Raw genomic sequence first — 21,987 nt, 5'->3', positions numbered from 1 at the left:
TTACCTTGCCTATTGGCACACATAGCAAATGAGTTACATGGTTACATTTACTGTCAGCAGAATGGTTCAGAATAAAGATAGTCTGATGACATAGAAAGGAAAGTAGGTTGTAGAGCAACCCCATTTTCACTGAACCGCCATGAAGTGCACTGAAGAAATATTGTACGAGATTGTAGGACAAACCTCGATGCTCCAGTACTATTATCTTTTGACGAAAAAACGCCATTACTAATAACAGGAGAAAAAACTATTACTAATAACAGGCAGATGCATTCATGATGCAAAATTTTAAAATCTACAATCATCATTTATTTTAGAAAAACAGAGTATCATATCTGTACTTCAGAGTTTCAAGCTCAGAACCTTCAAATTTCATGAATCAAATGTATAACTGTCAGTCAACAAAGTTATCGGATGACTGACAAGTCGGGATTTCATAATTTTATCTCTTTGATCGAGCTATAAATAATCTCCATATGCACATTCTCATCAATCTGCACGCACGCAAAATAATCCCAAATATCATCCACCCAACAAAAATCTGCAGTAATAGTACCCACACTTTCATCGAGGATGAATCCGTCACCAAGGATCCCAACTCCACTGCCAAGGCGGCACAACAAGAGCAGAGCAGGCGTCGGTGCGCCTATGGCACGGAGGTTGGCAATCGCCACGAGGACAGGGGAGAAATAAAATAAAATTATTTCTTTCTTCCATACTACACCTGCAAACATCAAACTCGATAGTGTTGTGTAAATAGTAGGCGTCCAAGGTTGAAGTTGTTCATTTTGGAAACAATTTCATGCAAGCAAAGGCCATGAATAGCTCTTAAATTTGTTGGAACTTGCTACAACCAGTGTACATCAGTAAACATGAAAGACAATTGACAAACATGGCAAAGAAAATCAAATTAGAAGCAAAAAAATTATAGAGACCGATCTGGACTATGTGACTATGTGGTGGTTCTTGAAGTCAGCAGGAGTCAACATATGCTTATTTCCATGCATATCAGGACATTATTGGTGAATTTAGTCGTAAACAAGCCCATATCATTTTGCGATTGATAATTCTTCATAGTTAGCACTTCATCACCCTCACAAAAAAGAACACTTCATCAGGAGAACAATTGAGCAGTACCAACATTTTCAGGTTGTTCTGACTTATAAGTTGGACTGATTCATTAAGCTAACATTAGTGTAGATTACTCTTTTCTCTTTGGTGATATCTCAGTTTCATAGTTTGGCTGCATGATGTGCCATGAAAGAAATGCATAAATGATTTAGAAATTATTAGTCGAGCGCATAAATCTTTAAAGAAGCAGTTGCAATTATCATCAATCCATGCTATTGGCTTGTTTATTGTAATTGCAGAGTCTAGGTAAAACATGTGCATGAAAGGCATTGCTGGTTCTAGAATACGACATTATTCATTGACCTCTTCAGTTTGGAAGTCCCGCTCTTACCAGATTCACACCATGACCATGCTCTGGATGTCTCTCTGTTTACCCTCTTGGTATGACAAATCCTCTCAGCATGGGAAAGTGACTGTCGGGTGGTAGGTGCGACATATGCCAACGGATGGCTTATCATAGTGGGTGCCAGTAAGACGTGGCCGGTGCCTGGAAACGGGATGAGGCGAAGACATGCACGCCGACGAATCTTACCCAGGTTCGGGGCTCTCCGAGGAGATAACACCCCTAGTCCTGCTCTGCGGGGTCTCCGCATGATCACTAGATCAGAAAGAGTAGCTACAAATGCTCCTAGAGCTGCTCGGTTCAAGGGAGAAGAAGAGCAAGGCTAGCTCTTGCTTCCCTCTCTCTATGGTGTGTGTGTAATGCTAAGAAGCCAACCCTTTGCATGGGTGCCCCGGGGGGTTTATATAGGCCTACCCCCCGGGGGTACAATTGTAATCCGACTGGGAGCTGGTCCCAGTCGTCAGTGTCTGCGCTCGCCGGCTTCTCCGCCGACCGCCGGGGCCCGCCGACTGGTGGGTCCCGCCAGCTGCCGGCCTCTTGGTCGACAGGCAGGCCCCACTGCCTAGGGTCTTGTCGGCGGCTGCTTACTGTAGCCTCGTCCCCGATGACGAGGGCTTCGTCGAGGTAAGCGTGGCTACAGTGTGCCGCCTCGAGGGCTCTCACTGTAGCCTCACTTCGTCTTGTCTCCTTAATGCGGCACATGCTTCGAGGAAGGGGGTAGCCGGCTTCTGGGGGCCGGCTACGCCCTCGGCCGACTGGGGGAGGCCGGGCCGCCTTCGCGCCTCTCTCTGGCTCAAGGGGTCCGCCGCCCGTGGGCCATACTGGCGTCTGTCGTGGGTGACGTTGAGGCCAGCATGGCTACAGTGCCGAGCCGGACGGGAGACGGCCGTCCCGTACGGCGTCCTGTGGCCATGCCTGCCTCGGGCTTCGGGGGTAGTGGGCCGCACTGTGGCCACACCCCGTCTTGTCACCGTTACGTGGGTGTAGTTTTGGTGGGTGCGGTCTTGGCCGGCTTCTTGGAGTCGGCGCTCTTTGTGGCCGACTCTGGGGAGTCGGCGTTCTTCATGGCCGGCTCTGGGGAGTCGGCCAGCCCGTGGTTATCTTGGGGGGAGGTTGCTGAGGCTGGGTCGCCTTCTGAGAGTCGGCTTCAGAAGTAGCCGGCCCGGGAAGGCGGCCCAATGCTTGAAATGCTTGAAGGCCCAAAGGCCTGATAATTTTTTGGAAGAGCCAGGGGCAGTCGGTTAGGCTACCCGTGGCCATTATCTCCGACAGTAGTCCCCGAAGCTGATTGGGCTTTGAGGTTGGGTAGGAGTCGAGAAGCTCGATCAGTTTCCTATCTTGACAAGCCGGCAGCTGGGAGCCGGCTTGGGTTAGGCGCGCCGTCTTGGCCAAAAATTTTTGGAGTCGGAGGGCGGGAGCTCGCCAGCGCGTGCACCGGGCCGCGGGCCGGCCACTTGCCGCCTGCGAACCACGTGGCCTCTCTTGGCTAAAAAGCCTGCCAGCCCACGCGCGCGACGGGACGTCGCCGCAGGGCGGGGGCCCGCCACGCCCACGCCCGGGCCCAGGCGTGGATCCTCTGTAGCTCGAAACCGCCCGCACGTCTCCCTGCGGCAGTTTCGGCACGCCTTGAGAGCGTAATAATCGCGAGGCATGGGGGGAGTGGGTGCAGTTAATCCCACGTCTCACCCCACGTCCGGCCTCCCCGGCTTCACCTCGCGAAGCTATAAGTAGGGGGAGATGGAGAGCGGCAGGCTCTCGCACGCTCCTCCTCCTTCCACCATCTTCTTCCTCCTGCCGTTTCTTGCAACAGCGCCTCGCCGCCGCGCTCTTCCACCACTCGTTCCTCCGCTGCCGCGCTCGTTTTCGCCATGCCTCCCGCCACGAAGCAGTATGGCGGGGATTGGGACGGCTCCAACGTCCACGAGGATCACGTCGAATTCCTCCGCAAGACGCGGCGGCTGCCCGGCGCGGACAAGGTGGAGGTCCGTCTCGCTCCGGCGAAGGAGATTACGCCGGAGCCGCGAGAGGGCGAGCGGGTGGTTTTTCGCTCGCATTTCTTGCGCGGCATCGGCCTGCCCGTGAGCGCCTTCTTCCGCTCTTGGCTCGAGTTCTACCAGCTCCAGCCGCACCACCTCACCCCAAACGCGGTGGTGCTGCTGTCTGCCTTCGTCACCTTGTGCGAAGGCTACCTCGGCGTCCTCCCTACCCTCGAGCTTTGGGGGGAGTTCTTCCAGTCCAAGCTGGGCACGCGCATGCAGGGCGTGCCGGCTCAGACTGGTGCCTTCATCGCGATGCGGAGGGTGGCTGCCGACAACCCCTTCCCCATCATCACGCTGATCCAGTCGGTGAAGCTATGGCAAAAGTCATACTTCTACGTGAAGAACGTCGCCCCGCAGGGTGACTACGTCAATCTGCCGGCTTACGTAGCCGGCCCACCGGCGGGCAGGCGGCCCCAGTGGTCCTACCGGGCGGTAACGCTGACGCCGGCTGGAACCGCAGCCGTCGCCCGAGTGCGAGCGATGACCCAGTCGGAGGGCTTGTCGGGGTCCGACCTGCTGGCCGCCTTCGTCACGCACCGGGTACTCCCGCTCCAGAGCCGCCCTCATCTGATCTGTGAGATGAGTGGCCAGCTCGATCCGAGCCGGATGTGTACCAAGGACATGCCACACGACGAGGTGGCCTATATGGTGAACTACCTTGCGAACTGCAAACTCTCCGAAGAGTGGCAGTTCGGCAAGGAGCCATATTGCCGAGCCAATCCGCTGCCTACGGTATGTTCTCCTTGTCTCTTCTTCTTCTCTCAGTTTTGTTGCCGAGTTCCTTTTGGCCGATTCTGATTAGTCGGCTTGTTTTCGACAGAGCCCTCTTCTTCGGCCTGCAGGCGGGTCGGACGCGGAGCGCCGATTCGCCCCCGACCGGACGGAGCACGATCTGGAGGACCCCGACTTGGGGGCGGCCGCTATGGACGACAACACCGAGCCGGGTGGTGGCCAAGCCGGCGGCAAAGCAGGCGGTTCCGGGCATGGAGTCGGCTTCGACGACTGGCCAGACGACGACGAGGCCGAAGTCGTCCCGCGCCGTCAGCCGGTGTCTGGCCGCGGCGCGGGTTCGTCCGCTGCACCGCCTGCTCGAGGCGGCATGCAAAAGCGTCGAGCCGCGCAGGGTTTGTTCGGCAGTCGGACGAAGAAGCCCAGGGGCGGGGCGGCGGTGACCAGGCGGGAGGAGGCGGCCGCGAAGGCGGCTCGCTTCCGCAAGACGGTGAAGCAACCGCAGACGGTGTCGGCGTAAGTTCAAACTCCTTCGTGTACTCCTTTTCTTTTCTCTGGTGGTTCCTGAATCCTTGTCTTTTTCTCCAAACAACCAGAGCTCCGTTGTCGCTCGAGCGGGCGGCTGCCGCCTCCGTCGTTGAGTCACCGAGGGGATCTGGGAGCACCACTCGCCGCGTGGACCCCCGTGCCGACCTTCAGGCGGCAACGGAGCGGAACGCGCGGGAGGTGCGGGAGGAGTGGGAGGCGCGGGAGGCGGAGGCGCGGAAGGCGGCCGCCGCCCAGGCGGCGCAGGAGGAGGAGGCGGCGAAGGCGCGCGCCGACGCCGCAGCCAAGGCCCAAGCGGAGGCTGCAGCTGCGGCGATGGCGGAGGGGGCCTTGTTGGTCACCCCACTGCGCGTCGCAGCGCCCGGGGCCCCGGAGCCCCCGCCAGAAGAGGCCGGCGGCGACCAGCCGGGGCTGGAGAGGGATGACGACGTCGTCATCCTAGAGAGGGCGCCGGTGCCGACCCCGCCGACTGGGGCGGTTCAAGGCGGCCGGCCTGATCTTCCGCCTGCGCAGTCGGCGGGGGGCGAGCCGGTTGCGAGGGCTGAGCTGGCGGTCCGGATGCCGCCAAGCCGGCGCACGGGGAAGGCTGCGTCAGAGCCACAGAAGGCGGCGTCGGAGCCGCAGCCGGCCGCGGGCTCCAGCTCGTCGGCCCAGGATGTGGAGGTGGCCAGCGCCACCTCAGGGTGGACGCCGGGTGGAGGGACGGCCGTGATGAACGTGGCCGCGCAGGACGTCCGGACCCGGCTCCAAGCCTAGGCTACGGCGCTGAGGCAATACACCGACGAATTCCTTGCGACGCGGGCGGCCATCCGGGTTAGGCTTCTTATCTTGCTTCTTCTTGATCTTGGTTTCTTCCGTGGGGGCGCGTCAGCGCACCCACTGGGTGTAGTCCCCGAGTTCCGAGTCGGCTGCTGAGCAGGCGGCTTGGAACTTCTTAGTGGATTTGGCTTTGCTATTCTTGTTCTTACTTCGATCTTCTGCCTATCTTGCAGGACTACCACAATCTTCGTGCGGCCGCCTTCAACTCCCAGGCTCGGGAGCTGACCCAGAAGACCGCCGACCTAATTGAGAGCCGGGGTAAGTGCTTTGTTCTTTATCTCACGTGGGGGCGCGTCAGCGCACCTACTGGGTGTAGTCCCCGAGATTCGGGCCGACTGCTGAGCAGTCGGGTCGGATCTTCCTTGACGACTTCCTCTTATTGTTTCTTCTTTTTCTGCCATCTCTGCAGCGGCCAACACCGGTCTGAGGGCACAGCTGGGAGAGTCTCAGACTGCCCTTCGTGCCAAGGAGGCCGAGCTTGCCGCCTTGGTGCAGGAACGCGACCGCCTGGCCAAGAAGTTGGCCGACCAGGAGGAGGGCCACAAGGCGGCTCTGAAGGCGGTGCAGGACCGCGAAGCCGCCTTCCAGGCCGAGTACGAGACAGAAGCGGCTGGCTGGGCTGAAGCAAGGCAGACTCTGATCACTGGCTATGGTCAGATCGAAGATCTGGTTGACGGTAAGCCGCCTACTTCTTCGTCCTTTCTTGCCGTCTGCCGCTTTTGGCTCATTTTCTGACTTGGTGTTTTCTCTTCTTTCTTTCTTGCACAGAGTACTTCCCTGGCTACTTTACCGCCGCCAACCAGATCATCGAGGCCCGCCGCCAAGCGCGAAGGCAGGTTGGCTTCAAGATTGCACCAAGCGCTGGCCGTTCGCTGGAGGAGCAGCTCTTGGCGATCCAGGCCCGTCTCAAGCCGGCTCACCGACTGCTCCGCCGGCTTCAGCGTGCCGGGGCGCAAGCATTGGACGCCCTCTGGCATGGCGTAGTGGTTCCCCGCACCCCCAGTCGGACTGCCGACTGGCTGGAGGTGGCGGTCGGTCGCTTCGAAGCCTGGAAGGCCTCGGCAGCTCGGTCCGGCGCCAGGCGGGCGCTGGAGTTCGTCAAGGCCTGGTACCCCGGCCTGAGTCTGGACCAGCTGGCTACCTGGCGGCAGCAAGCCGACACGGAGCTGGAGCCGGCGCGGTCGGCTATCATCCGGCGGGCTTCGGCGATCGCCGACTACACCGACACCAGCGTCTTCGCCCCTGAGGTAGGTGACAACGGTGTCGCTCAGCCGGAGGAGTGGTTCGGACTGAACCCGACAGACGGTGAAGACTCGGCGGAGGAGATCGACTCTAGCGACGAGGGCGAGGAGGAGGAGGAGGAGGGTGAAGACGCCGAGCCGGATGGTGGAGCGGCCGATCGGCCTCAGCCTGACCGCACCTCCAGCACCACGTCACGCGCGGGTGCGTCGCCTGCCACCGGTGGTGACCAAGCCGAGACCCGCTAGTCGGCCACTCCTTCAGCCGGCGACGCCATCTCCACCGACCAGCCTAGCTCCCGCACCGCGCCTTAGTCTAGTCTGCTATCTTTTGTTTTCCTGTCTTGTCACTTTTGGAACAATATTCTGTTAAGTCTGCACAATTCGACCCACTGGGGGTGTATTCGAACTATGTCGATTGCCGACCTGTTGGGGGCTTTATATGGATATATAACTTATGCATGCATTTGGCTTTTCCTTGTTCTTTGCTTTTCATCCTTCTGCTGTTTCCTTTGCCGCCCTCCCTTGGTTGCCGCCTCCCCAGACAGACAGTTGCTCTGCAATCTGTTGCTGGAGAAGTGCTTGGCCAATTGGGAGGGCAAGTACTCTAGCTTTGTTGGATTAGAGCTAAGTGTTTAGGAAGCCGGCTAGCCGGCTGTTCTGACAGCCGGCAAGCGTGGTTGGAGGCCGTCTTTTTGCTATATAAGTTCGTTAGTCCTTAGCCGTTTTTCGTGTGGGCATCCTTTCTGCCTTGGCTCTTGCTAGTCGGACAGTCGGTTCTTCGAGCTGTGACTTTCAACAAGAGAGGACTCGGGAGCCGGCACACTACTTGTCTGACTTTAGGTAGAACTTTTAATATAGCTCAAGGCGGCCAGTCCCCGGGCCGACTAGTCGAACCCGGTGCCAGACAAGAAGTCAAATGTAATAGTACATTCATGGATATGACACTCGTCATTCATAGATAAATAAAGGCAGTCCCCGAGTACTGTTCGGGGGGCCTGTTGGTTCGTACTTAATACAAAAAGGGTACCATGATACATACTGCTTTCAACTGTAAAATCTTCTCAGGAGGTTCGCGTTCCATGGTCGCTCCGACTCCTTGCCGGAGTCGTCTCTCTTGCGTGCTCTTGGTTTTTGCGCGTCGATCAGGTAGGAGTCGTTGCCTAGTGCCTTGCTGATGACGAAGGGGCCTTCCCAAGGGGCCGAGAGCTTGTGCTGGCCGGCTGTTCGCTGGATCAGCCGGAGCACAAGGTCGCCCTCTTGGAAGGATCTTGGCTTGACCTTGCGGTTGTGGTAGCGGCGCAACCCTTGCTGGTAGATGGCGGACCGGCTGAGTGCTAACAGCCGGCCTTCTTCTAGTAGGTCGACGCCGTCTTCTCTTGCTTCCTTGGCCTCCACCTCCGTGTACATGGTGACCCGAGGCGAGTCGAACTCGATGTCGGTTGGGATGATAGCCTCGGCACCATATACAAGGAAAAACGTAGTGAAGCCGGTTGACTTGTTGGGTGTAGTGCGCAGACTCCAGAGGACAGTCGGCAGCTCATCGAGCCAGCAGCCGGCCGATCGCTCCAGCGGTACGACCAGTCGGGGCTTGATGCCGGAGAGGATGAGTCCATTTGCTCGCTCGACCTGGCCGTTTGACTGCGGGTGGGCAACGGACGCTAAGTCCAGTCGGATGCCCTGCGTCGCGCAGAAACGTGCCAGTGCTCCTTTGGCAAAGTTTGTGCCGTTGTCGGTGATGATGCTGTGTGGCACGCCGTACCGAGTAGTGATGTCGGTGATGAATGTTACGGCAGTCGGCCCGTTCAGCTTCTTGATTGGCTTCGCTTCGATCCACTTTGTGAACTTGTCGACGGCGACAAGTAGATGTGTCAAGCCGCCGCGGGCTGTCTTGAAAGGGCCCACCATGTCCAGTCCCCAGACGGCAAAGGGCCAGGTGAGGGGAATGGTCTTGAGTGCAGAAGCCGGCAGGTGTTGCTTGGAACTGAAGACTTGGCATCCTCTGCAGCTCTTGACTATCTCTTTGGCATCTTCCAAGGCAGTCGGCCAAAAGAAACCATGGCGGAAAGCCTTGGCCACAAGTGATCTAGAGGCTGCGTGGTGGCCGCATTCGCCTTGGTGGATATCCTTGAGGATTGCCACTCCTTTTTCTGGCTCGACACAGCGCTGGAAGACTCTAGTGACGCTGCGCTTGACAAGCTCTCTGTTGATTATTGCATATGCTCCGGCTCGTCGTTGTACTAGTCTTGCTGAGATCTCATCAGCTGGCAGCTCTCTGCTGACTAGGAATCTGAGGATGGGCTGGGCCCAAGATGGAGCTGTGACTTCTTCTTCTGTTAGCGTAGCCACCATGACTCGGGTGGGTGGGTTGGGTGGCGTGGAGTTGGAGTCGGCCACCGCTTCTTGCGTTGCTGCAGTCCCCGGGCTGACTGCTGCAGTCCCCGGGCTGACTGCTGCAGTCCCCGGGCCGGGTTCTGAAGTCCCCGTGCCGCCTGCGGGGTTCCTCCAGTCGGATCCGGCTGCATCTAGCACAGGCGGTATGAAGATAGAGTCCGACTCTGGAGACGGCTTGATGGACGGCTTGAGGAGGCGCTGGAGGGAGACGCCAGTCGGTATGGCTTGTCGGGTGGAGCCGATCCGTGCTAGGGCATCTGCTTGGTCGTTGTCGGCCCTTGGCACGTGAAGGAACTCGCACCCTTCGAAGTGCCCGCTGATCTGCTGGACGAGGAATCGATAACTCGCCATGTTCGCGTCCTTGGCGTCCCAGTCGCCAGACGACTGCTGGACCACCAAGTCTGAGTCGCCGTAACACAGGATCCGGCGTATGCCGAGCTCTTTGGCTAGCCGGAGCCCATGTACGAGCGCCTCGTACTCGGCCACGTTGTTGGAGGCGGCGAAGTGGATCTGCAGCGTGTACTTGAGCTTGTCGCCTTTGGGAGAGGTGAGGACGATGCCGGCTCCCAAGCCGGTGCGCATCTTGGACCCACCAAAGTGCATCCGCCAATGGGTAGAGTCGGGAGCCGGCGGTAGGTACTGGGTCTCGGCCCAGTCGACGAGGAAGTCGGCCAATGCTTGGGACTTGATGGCGATGCGGGGTTGGTAGAAGATCGTGTATGGTGCCAACGCAATGGCCCACTTAGCCACCCGGCCGGATGCATCCCGGCTGCCTATGATCTCGGCGAGCGGGGCGGTGCACACGACCGTGATGGGATGCTCTTGGAAGTAGGGCTTCGTTTCTTGGCGGCGAAGTACACCCCATAGCACATCTTCTGGTAGTGCGGGTAGTTCTGTTTTGAGCTGGATAGCACTTCGCTTAGGTAGTACACCGGCCTCTGGACTAGTTGGGCTCGGCCTTCTTCCGGGCGCTGGACCACAACAACTGTACTGACTACTCGGCTAGTCGCGGCAATGTGGAGGAGCATGGGCTCCTTCTTAGTCGGCGCTGCCAGGACAGGCGGAGTGGTCAGCATCTTCTTCAACTCATGGAAGGCTTGGTCGGCTTGGTCATTCCACTCGAAGTGAGTGGACTTCTTCATGAGTCGGCACAGTGGGAGAGCCTTCTCTCCTAGTCGGCTGATAAAGCGATTCAGGGAGGCCAAGCACCCGGTGAACTTCTGCACATCTCGCAATTTGGTGGGAATCTCCATCCTCTCGATGGCCTTGATCTTCACAGGGTTGCACTCAATGCCGCGTTCGGGGACCAGGAAGCCTAGCAGCTAGCCGGCTGGTACTCCGAACACGCACTTCTCGGGGTTGAGCTTGATTTGGAATCGGCGCAAGTTGGCGAATGTTTCTTTGAGATCTTCCAGCAGGGTGCCGCACTTTTCTGTCTTCACCACAATGTCGTCTACATAGACGTGAGCATTTCTGCCGAGTTGTTTCAGGAGGCATTTCTGCATGCAACGCTGAAAAGTGGCACCGACATTCCTCAAGCCGAATGTCATAGTCAGGTAGCAGAAAGCTCCAAATGGTGTGATGAAGGCAGTCTTCAGGCGGTCTGCTGGGTCCAACTTGATCTGATGGTACCCTGAGTAGGCATCCAAAAAACTCAACAGCTCGCATCCGGTTGTGGAGTCTATCACTTGGTCAATCCGTGGCAGAGCAAACGGATCCTTGGGGCAGGCCTTGTTCAGGCTGGTGTAGTCTATACACATACGCCACTTGTTATTCTTCTTCAATACCAGAACTGGGTTGGCAAGCCACTCTGGAAAAAACAGTTCCATAATAAAGCCAGCGGCAAGGAGCCGGGCTATCTCTTCTCCCACGATTCTTCGCTTCTCTTCTGACAGTCGGCGGAGGGGTTGCTTGACCGGCTTCGCGTCGGCTCGGACATGTAATTTGTGCTCGGCGAAATCCTTCGGGACACCAGGCATGTCCTTTGGGGACCATGCAAAAATGTCTCAATTCTCACAGAGGAAGTCGACGAGCTCGCCTTCCTATTTACTGTCCAAGTTCGCCCCAATGACAGCGAACCTCTCTGGATTCTCCGGGTCCAGAGGTATCTTCTTCGTCTCTTTGGCAGGCTGGAAGGAGCCCTGCGCATCACAATCTTTGGGGTTGGGGGACAAGGTCGGCTGCTTGCCGGCCATGGCCACAACCCGCTCCAGCATCTTCTTCTCTTCTGCCACCACGAGGGACTCGGCCAGCCGGCTACTGGCCATGGCGCACTCGATGACTTCTTGTAATCGCCGGCTACCGTGATGATTCCCTTCGAGCTCGGCATCTTCATCTTCAGGTAGGCGTAGTGGGGCACAGCCATGAACTTGGCCAGAGCAGGTCGGCCAAGCAAAGCATGATAGGGGCTCTCTAGATCCACTACCTCGAACCAGATGCTTCTCGGCGAAAATGATCTTTGTCTCCGAAGAGAACATCCATTTTAATCTTGCCGATTGGGGAGCAAGACAAGCCAGGGACGATACCATGGAACACGGTTCGGCTTGGCATAAGCTGCTTCGCCTTGATGTTCAGCTTCTCCATGGTATCGCGGTACAGTATATTGATACTGCTTCCGCCATCTATCAGGACGCGGGAGAATCGGGCAGCTCGCCTCTCCGTCGCGAGGGTAACATCCAAGACCAGTGCATAGGAGCCAGGGGATGGCATCACCTCTGGGTGGTCGGCCTGGTCCAGCCGATTGGCTTTTCTGACCAGTGCATGAACTCGGGGGTGCTAGAGGCGACTGCGTTGACCTCTTGATTCTGACGGCGCCGACTACGCTTGTCATCGGTTTGGCTGGTGAAGACGACATAGGCGGCGTGCTCTTCAGGGAACTCGTCTTGGATGGCTCCGACTGCCGGCCGAGCCGCCGGCTGCTGGGGGGCTGGAGGCGGCGGGCCGGGAGGCGGAGGCGGCAACAACCCTTTGCCCTTGGAGATTCGCGTGAGCCAGTGGCATTTTCTGGTTGTGTGGTTGGACGGCTTCGCGCCGCTGTGGAACTTGCAGGGGGCGTCGAGAGTCTGCTCGTAAGAGAAAGCCGGCCTGCCACCCTTCTTCTTGGGAGCGGGCCACTCTTCGGGCTGCTCATCTTCAACTGTGGACACCTGCCGACTGGTGGAAGTCGGCATGGGGGCCTTGCGCTTGTGATCGTTCTGGTAGGGGCGCCGATTGGAGTCGCCAGCCGGCGTCTTGGGAGCCGGAGCAATCACCTTCCCAGAGGCGTCTACTCGCAGCTCGGTCTTCATCGAGGAGTCGGCCGTGGCGTACTTGTCCACGATGACCAGCAGTTCGTCGAGGGTAGCCGGCTCGTCGCAGAGGAGTCGGTGCTTGAGAAGGGTGCCCTCTCGGCACCCGGCGGTGAAGTACTCGATGGCCTGGACCTCGTGCACCCCCTCGCAGGAGTTGCGGAGCTCGGCCCACCGCGTGAGGTAGTCGCGGGTCGACTCGTCGGGCCCTTGGACGCAGAGGGAGAGCTGGCGAGGCTTGGGAGGTCGCTTGTACGTGCTGGTGAAGTTGCGGACGAAGACTTCCATGAAGTCCAGCCAGGTATTGATGCTGTAGGGCTTGAGGCTGTTGAGCCATGTGCGCCTCGTGCCTTGCAGCATGAGGGGAACGTACTTCACGGCGACGCGTCGGTTGCCGTTGGCTATGCTGACAGCAGTGGAGTAGTCGATGAGCCAATCTTCCGGCTTCACTGAGCCGTTGTACTTGGGCGTGTCTCTGGGGAGCGAGAGGAAGGGCTCGTCGCGGATGCGGGGGCCAAAGCATGGCGGGCCGACATCGTCTTCTTCTTCTAACGCCAGGGATCAAGCAAGGCGGTCGATCCGGTGGCGGGCGTCGTTCTCGCCGACTCCTTCTCGGCGGCCTAGCCGGTCATCAAGAGTCGGGTGCGTGACGGGCGGCGGGGTGAGACGTCTCTCTCTTCGAGGCGGGGGAGGAGGCAGGTTTCCTTGGCGCTCCACTGCTCGAGGGCGGCCTGCCGCGTCGCGCTCGATGGTGATACGAGTCCGGCTGCGGCTAGCAGCCGGCTCCTTGTCTTTCTTCTGGTGGGCGCCACTCGCAGTCGGCGAGCGGGACGTCGCAGCGTGCTCTCGGCGCGGGGGATGACTATCGGCGCGGGCGCCGGCTTCATGCCGTTCTGCAGCCGCGTCGATCAGCTGCTGGATCCGTCTTGTTATGTAGGGGAGTTCGTCGGCTCCCAGCCCATTTAGCTCTTCGGCGGCCGCCTGAGTGGCTCGCAGATTCTCGAGCGGGTGGCGTAGACGGGGCGATCTGCCCCCAGCATGCTGGCAATAGCCGCGCCGCGCTTCTGGACGAAGCCGGCTCGGCTCGGCCCGCTAGGCGGCGGCGTACCGAAGGCGGCGCGGTCGACTTCGCGCTGGTGGGCCTCGGTGAGGTGTCTCATGGAGGCTATCTTCTGGCCTTCCGCAATGAGGGCGAGGCGGCGTGCCTCCAGGGTCTCGGCGTCGGCGTCGACCGGGATGGGGACGGAGAGGTCGTGCATTGCCGCTTGCAGGGCGTCGTGGGCATTCTCGCCCGAGTTGCGACGTGGCTGATGACCAACACTTCGGTGACAGCGCTGCTGCCACTGTCAGCTCGAGGGAGAGGGTCGTCGAAGACCACCACGTCGGAGGGGTAGGCGTCGAGCGATGCCGTGTCGGAGTCGACGAGCATCGGGTCGGTGGAGCCGACCGACTCCACATCTGCGGTGGGCTCGCTAGAGACGTGAAGCTGGTCGAGGAGGCTGACGAGGCGGCTCTCGGGGTAGTCCGTGCCCGCGTCGGACGCGGGCTCGTCGGAGATGCGAGTCTCGCCGAGAAGATCGGCGAGGCAGCTCGCCGCGCAGGCGTCGTCGACACCTTGCAGCGCGTCGAGGCAAACGCCATCGGGCGCAGCAGGCTGGCTGCGCTCGCGGGGGAGGAAGAGGGTTCCCATCCAGAACAGGTCTCCGGACGACGGTGCACCTGGCCCCACGGTGGGCGCCAAATGTCGGGTGGTAGGTGCGACATATGCCAACGGATGGCTTATCATAGTGGGTGCCAGTAAGACGTCGCCGGTGCCTGGAAACGGGATGAGGCGAAGACATGCACGCCGGCGAATCTTACCCAGGTTCGGGGCTCTCCGAGGAGATAACACCCCTAGTCCTGCTCTGCGGGGTCTCCGCATGATCACTAGATCAGAAAGAGTAGCTACAAATGCTCCTAGAGCTGCTCGGTTCAAGGGAGAAGGAGAGCAAGGCTAGCTCTTGCTTCCCTCTCTTATGGTGTGTGTGTGTGTAATGCTAAGAAGCCAACCCTTTGCATGGGTGCCCCGGGGGGTTTATATAGGCCTACCCCCGGGGGTACAATTGTAATCCGACTGGGCGCTGGTCCCAGTCGTCAGTGTCTGCGCTCGCCGGCTTCTCCGCCGGCCGCTGGGGCCCGCCGACTGGTGGGTCCCGCCAGCTGCCGGCCTCTTGGTCGACAGGCCGGCCCCACTGCCTAGGGTCTTGTCGGCGGCTGCTTACTGTAGCCTCGTCCCCGATGACGAGGGCTTCGTCGAGGTAAGCGTGGCTACAGTGTGCCGCCTTGAGGGCTCTCACTGTAGCCTCACCTCGTCTTGTCTCCTTAATGTGGCACATGCTTCGAGGAAGGGGGTAGCCGGCTTCTGGGGGCCGGCTACGCCCTCGGCCGACTGGGGGAGGCCGGGCCGCCTTCGCGCCTCTCTCTGGCTAAAGGGGTCCGCCGCCCGTGGGCCGTACTGGCGTCTGTCGTGGGTGACGTTGAGGCCAGCATGGCTACAGTGCCGAGCCGGACGGGAGACGGCCGTCCCGTACGGCGTCCTGTGGCCATGCCTGCCTCGGGCTTCGGGGGTAGTGGGCCGCACTGTGGCCACACCTCGTCTTGTCACCGTTACGTGGGTGTAGTTTTGGTGGGTGCGGTCTTGGCCGGCTTCTTGGAGTCGGCGCTCTTTGTGGCCGACTCTGGGGAGTCGGCGTTCTTCATGGCCGGCTCTGGGGAGTCGGCGTTCTTCATGGCCGGCTCTGGGGAGTCGGCCAGCCCGTGGTTATCTTGGGGGGAGGTTGCTGAGGCTGGGTCGCCTTCTGAGAGTCGGCTTCAGAAGTAGCCGGCCCGGGAAGGCGGCCCAATGCTTGAAATGCTTGAAGGCCCAAAGGCCTGATAATTTTTTGGAAGAGCCAGGGGCAGTCGGTTAGGCTACCCGTGGCCATTATCTCCGACAGTAGTCCCCGAAGCTGATTGGGCTTTGAGGTTGGGTAGGAGTCGAGAAGCTCGATCAGTTTCCTATCTTGACAAGCTGACAGCTGCGAGCCGGCTTGGGTTAGGCGCGCCGTCTTGGCCAAATTTTTTTGGAGTCGGAGGGCGGGAGCTCGCCAGCGCGTGCACCGGGCCGCGGGCCGGCCACTTGCCGCCTGCGAACCACGTGGCCTCTCTTGGCTAAAAAGCCTGCCAGCCCACGCGCGCGACGGGACGTCGCCGCAGGGCGGGGGCCCGCCACGCCCACGCCCGGGCCCAGGCGTGGATCCTCTGTAGCCCGAAACCGCCCACACGTCTCCCTGCGGCAGTTTCGGCACGCCTTTAGGGCGTAATAATCGCGAGGCGTGGGGGGAGTGGGTGCAGTTAATCCCACGTCTCACCCCACGTCCGGCCTCCCAGGCTTCACCTCGCGAAACTATAAGTAGGTGGAGATGGAGAGCGGCAGGCTCTCGCACGCTCCTCCTCCTTCCACCATCTTCTTCCTCCTGCCGTTTCTTGCAACAGCGCCTCGCCGCCGCGCTCTTCCACCACTCGTTCCTCCGCCGCCGCGCTCGTTTTCGCCATGCCTCCCGCCACGGAGCAGTATGGCGGGGATTGGGACGGCTCCAACGTCCACGAGGATCACGTCGAATTCCTCCGCAAGACGCGGCGGCTGCCCGGCGCGGACAAGGTGGAGGTCCGTCTCGCTCCGGCGAAGGAGATTACGCCGGAGCCGCGGGAGGGCGAGCGGGTGGTCTTCCGCTCGCATTTCTTGCGCGGCATCGGCCTGCCCGTGAGCGCCTTCTTCCGCTCTTGGCTCGAGTTCTACCAGCTCCAGCCGCACCAGCTCACCCCGAACGTGGTGGTGCTGCTGTCTGCCTTCGTCACCTTGTGCGAAGGCTACCTCGGCGTCCTCCCTACCCTCGAGCTTTGGGGGGAGTTCTTCCAGTCCAAGCTGGGCACGCGCATGCAGGGCGTGCCGGCTCAGACTGGCGCCTTCATCGCGATGCGGAGGGTGGCTGCCGACAACCCCTTCCCCATCATCACGCTGATCCAGTCGGTGAAGCTATGGCAAAAGTCATACTTCTACGTGAAGAACGTCGCCCCGCAGGGCGACTACGTCAACTGCCGGCTTACGTAGCCGGCCCACCAGCGGGCAGGCGGCCCCAGTGGTCCTACCGGGCCGTGACGCTGACGCCGGCTGGAACCGCAACCGTCGCCCGAGTGCGAGCGATGACCCAGTCGGAGGGCTTGTCGGGGTCCGACCTGCTGGCCGCCTTCGTCACGCGCCGGGTACTCCCGCTCCAGAGCCGCCCTCATCTGATCTGTCAGATGAGTGGCCAGCTCGATCCGAGCCGGATGTGTACCAAGGACATGCCGCACGACGAGGTGGCCTATATGGTGAACTACCTTGCGAACTGCAAACTCTCCGAAGAGTGGCAGTTCGGCAAGGAGCCATATTGCCGAGCCAATCCGCCGCCTACGGTATGTTCTCATTGTCTCTTCTTCTTCTCTCAGTTTTGTTGCCGAGTTCCTTTTGGCGATTCTGATTAGTCGGTTGTTTTCGACAGAGCCCTCTTCTTTGGCCTGCGGCGGGTCGGATGCGGAGCGCCGATTCGCCCCCGACCGGACGGAGCACGATCTGGAGGACCCCGACTTGGGGGCGGCCGCTATGGACGACAACACCGAGCCGGGCATCCCCATTTTTTCTGTAGAGATCAGTAGCAGCAAACAATAGCAGCTAAGCAATGGAGCCCTGTCCTCTATCATTTTCCCTATGTCCTAAATTCCCAATCATCTTCTCCTACACCCAACACCAGCCCCACGTCTCCACCTCTTGTCGTACCCATGATGGGGCGCCAACCAGTCCATCCCTTCTTTCCCATGTTGCATCTCTCCTTCGCCCTGCTGCTCTTCCTCCTTGGCGCAGGCCTCCTCCCTTCCCATCATAGTCCACTCGCACACTAAGAACTTACTCCCTCCGTACAAAGTTGAGTCATCTATTTTGGAACGGAGGGAGTACATGGCATTTTTACTGTAACTATTTTATGAGCTTACAAATAAAAGCAGAAAAATGAGAAGGGAACAAAAATGAAAATAGCACATATATACACTATTTGTGTTTGGAAATATATCAATTCACAAATAAAAAATAGATCTGTTTATGGACTACTTGGCGTAGTAGCAGAATTTTGTTCCAAAAAATGGACTTGTACAAATGGGAGATATAGAGAGCAGATGGGGGTTGCTTGCCCTATCTTGGTGCAGCAGAGGCATCATCCGAGGTGAGGAAGTGCTGCTGGCTAGGGTTTCTTCCTGCCCTTGACGACCGTGACCGTGGTGGATGGGGAAATCCCATGGCGTGCTCCATCTGCATCTACAACAGAGGATATAACGAGAAGATGAGATGTAGCGGTGGCGGATCCCGGCCAAGAAGGAAGGAGGAATGAACCTAGGGCCGCCGGAGACACACCGGCGACGCCCTACCCGAAACCCTAGCCATGGGGGTGGGGTTGCGAGCAGGCGGTAGACGCCGGGGGCGGAGAATCTAGTCGAAGGGGAGGGAGGCACGGACGATGGGGAGCTCGGGGGCATGCTGCGCGGCGCCGGAGCTCGCCGGAAGCGGCCGGCGTGGGTGGTGGCGGCGGCGAGGACTGCGTGGGCGAGAGGGAGAGGAGGCGAGCCCGTGCGTGTGGTCATGTCTGTTTTTTTTCTTTGCAAATCTGATGGGACGGCGGGTTGAATACCATAAACAACAGGGACTCTTTTGCAAGAACGAAACATTTTCTCTGGTAGTCACTTAAAAAGGGACTGTGGGTTGAATTCTCAGAAACGGAGGGACTTTTCTGCAAAAAAGCACACGACGTACGACCAGAAGCAATCACTGCTTTATTATTAGGGAAAAGATATGAGTTATGTGATTTGGTGACCGAATGTTGTTCGGAGTCCCGGGTGAGATCATGGACTTGACGAGGAGTCTCAAAATGGTCGAGAGGTAAAGATTCATACATAGGACGATGAAATTCGGACACCGGAAGTGTTCCGAGGGTACCGGGTACATATCGGGTCACCGAAAAGGGGTTCCGGACACCCCCGGCAAAGATATGGGCCTTATGGGCCAAGACAGGGACAGACTAGCCCCTAGTGGGCTGGTGTGCCCCCATATAGGCCGAAATAGGAGGAGAAGGAAGGAGGGGAAGGGAAAAGGAAAGGGGAGGATTCGGCCTCCCCCTTTCCTTCTCTCCCCCTCCGACACTTATGGAAGGGGGGAGGCCGACTTGTAGGAGGAGCCCAAGTAGGATTACTCCTACTTGGGGCGCCCCTTGTTGCCCCTCTCCCTCTCCCACCTATATATATGTGTGGGGGTACCGCTAGAACACACAACATTAATTCCTAGCTGTGTGCGGCGCCCCCTCCACAGTTTACGCCCCCGGTCATATTCTCGTAGTGCTTAGGCGAAGCCCTACGCGGATCACCTCACCATCACCGTCGTGCTGACGGAGCTCATCTACTTCCTCGATGCTCTACTGGATCAAGAGTTTGAGGGAGGTCGTCGAGCTGAACGTGTGTAGAACTCGGAGGTGACGTACATTCGGTGCTTGATCGGTCGGAACGAGAAGAAGTTCGACTACATCAACCGCGTTGTCAAACGCTTCCGCTTTCGATCTACGAGGGTACGTAGACACACTCTCCCCTTCTCGTTGCTATGCATATCCTAGATAGATCTTGCGTGATCGTAGGAATTTTTTTGAAATTGCATGCTACGTTCCCAACAGTGGCATCATGAGCCAGGTCTATGCGTAGATGATATGCATGAGTAGAACACAAAGAGTTGTGGGCGGATCGCCATAATGTCTTATTTTGATTCGGCGGTATTATTGGATGAAGCGGCCCGGACCAACCTTACATGACCACGTTCATGAGACCGGTTCCACAAATAGACATGCAACTAGTTTTGCATAAAGGTGGTTGGCGGGTGTCTGTTTCTCCTACTTTAGTTGAATCGAATTTGACTACGGCCGGTCCTTGTTGAAGGTTAAAACAACAAACTTGATAAATCACCGTTGTGGTTTTGTGCGTAGTTAAGAACGGTTCTTGCTAGAAGCCCGTAGCAGCCACGCAAAACTTGCAACAACAAAGTAGATGACGTCTAACTTGTTTTGCAGGGCATGTTGTGATGTGATATGGTCAAGACATGATGTGATATACGTTGTTGTATGAGATGATCATGTTTTGTAAGTTATCGGCAACCGGCAGGAGCCTTATGGTTGTCTCTTTATTGTATGAAATGCAAACGCCGTGTAATTGCTTTACTTTATCACTATGCGTTAGCGATAGTTGTAGAAGCAATAGTTGGCGAGACGACCACGTCGCAACGATGGAGATGAAGTTGTCGAGCCGGTGACAATGGAGATCATGGCGATGCTTTAGAGATGGAGATCAAAAGCACAATATGATGATGGCCATATCATGTCACATATTTTGATTGCATGTGATGTTTATCTCTTATGCATCTTATTTTGCTTAGAACGACTGTAGCATTATAAGATGACCCCTTCACTAAATTTCAAGGTATAAGTGTTCTCCCCGAGTATGCGCCGTTGCGAAAGTTCGTCGTTCCAAGACACCACATGATGATCGGGTGTGATAGACTACGTTCACATACAACGGGTGTAAGACAGTTTTACACACGCGGAATATTTGGGTTAAACTTGATGAGCCTAGCATGTACAGAGATGGGCTCGGAACACTGGAGACCGAAAGGTCGAACGTGAATCATATAGTAGATATGATCAACATAAGATGTTCACCATTGATGACTACTCCATCTCACGTGATGATCGGACATGGTTTAGTTGATTTGGGTTGTGTTTCATTTAGATGACTAGAGGGATGTCTATCTAAGTGGGAGTTCTTAAGTAATTTGATTAATTAAACTTAATTTATCACGAACTTAGTCCTGATAGTATTTGCGAATTATGTTGTAGATCAATAGCTCGCGTTGTAGCTCCCTTTTGTTTTTTGATATGTTCCTAGAGAAAACTAAGTTGAAAGATGATAGTAGCAATGATGCGGACTGGGTCCATGATCTAAGGATTATCCTCATTGCTGCACAGAAGAATTATTTCCTTGATGCACCGCTAGGTGACAGACCTATTGCAGGAGCAGATGGAGATGTTATGAATGTTTGACAAGCTCGATATGATGACTACTTGATAGTTTATTGCGCCATGCTTTACAGCTTAGAACCGGGATTTAAAAATGTTTTGAATGCCACGGAGCATATGAGTTGTTCTAAGAGCTGAAATTGGTATTTCAGACTCATGCCCGTGTCGAGAGGTATGAGACCTTTGACAAAATACTTTGCCTACAAGATGGAGGAGAATAGCTCAGCCAGTGAGCATGTACTCGGAATGTCTGGATACTACAATCACTTGAATCAAGTGGGAGTTAATCTTCCAGATAAGATAGTGATTGACAGAGTTCTCTAGTCACTATCACCAAGTTACTAGAACTTCGTGATGAACTATAATATGCAAGGGATGACGAAAACGATTCCCGAGCTCTTCGTGATGCTGAAATCGGCGAAGGTAGAAATCAAGAAAGAGCATCAAATGTTGATGGTTAACAAGACCACTAGTTTCAAGAAAAAGGGAAAAGGGAAGGAAAAGGAACTTCAAGAAGAATGGCAAGCAAGTTGCCACTACCGTGAAGAAGCCCAAAGCTGGACCTAAGCCTGAAACTGAGTGGTTCTACTCCAAAGGGAATGGTCACTGGAAGCGGAACTGCCCCTGAAAACTTGCCAGATAAGAAGGATGGCAAAGTGAACAAAGGTATATTTGATATACATGTTATTGATGTGTACTTTACTAGTGTTCATAGCCACCCCTGGGAATTTGATACCGGTCCAGTTGCTAAGATTAGTAACTCAAAACAGGAGTTGCAAAATGAACAGAGACTAGTTAAGGGCGAGGTGACGATGTGTGTTGGAAGTGATTCCAAGGTTGATAAGATCACCATCGCATACTCCCTCTACCTTTGGGATTAGTGTTGAACCTAAATAAATGTTATTTGGTGTTTGCGTTGAGCATGAATATGATTAGATCATGTTCATTGCAATACGATTATTCATTTAAGTCAGAGAATAATTGTTGTTCTATTTACTTAAATAAAACCTTCAAATGGTCATACACCCAATGTGAATGGTTTATTGAATCTTGATCATAGTGATACACATATTCATAACATTGATGACAAAAGATGCAAAGTTGATAATGATAGTGCAATATATTTGTGGCACTGCCGTTTAGGTCATATTGGTGTAAATCGCATGAAGAAACTCCATGCAGATGGACTTTTGGAATCACTTGATTATGAATCATTTGATACTTGCGAACCATGCCTCATGGGCAAGATGACTAAAACTCCGTGGTCCGGAACAATGGAGCGAGCTGATGATTTATTGGATATAA

The 21,987-nt window shown here is 56.7% G+C and overlaps 1 long non-coding RNA gene across 2 annotated transcripts; it reads right to left on the bottom strand.

Moving 5' to 3' along the window:
• Positions 1-348: 348 nt before the first annotated feature.
• LOC141042085 (uncharacterized) lies at positions 349-1,545 on the bottom strand. Of its 2 annotated transcripts, none has more exons than XR_012203905.1 (2): positions 1,463-1,545; positions 349-1,093 (listed from the first exon to the last, which is right to left on the bottom strand). It is a non-coding gene; the product is annotated as an uncharacterized lncRNA (long non-coding RNA). The 2 variants fall into 2 exon arrangements; XR_012203906.1 differs by having other exon boundaries at positions 349-1,083.
• Positions 1,546-21,987: the final 20,442 nt, after the last annotated feature.

This window comes from Aegilops tauschii, chromosome 2 (genome assembly GCF_002575655.3).
Source record: "Aegilops tauschii subsp. strangulata cultivar AL8/78 chromosome 2, Aet v6.0, whole genome shotgun sequence".
Classification (NCBI taxonomy): Eukaryota; Viridiplantae; Streptophyta; class Magnoliopsida; order Poales; family Poaceae; genus Aegilops; species Aegilops tauschii.
This window is presented reverse-complemented; position numbering and strand designations above follow the sequence as displayed.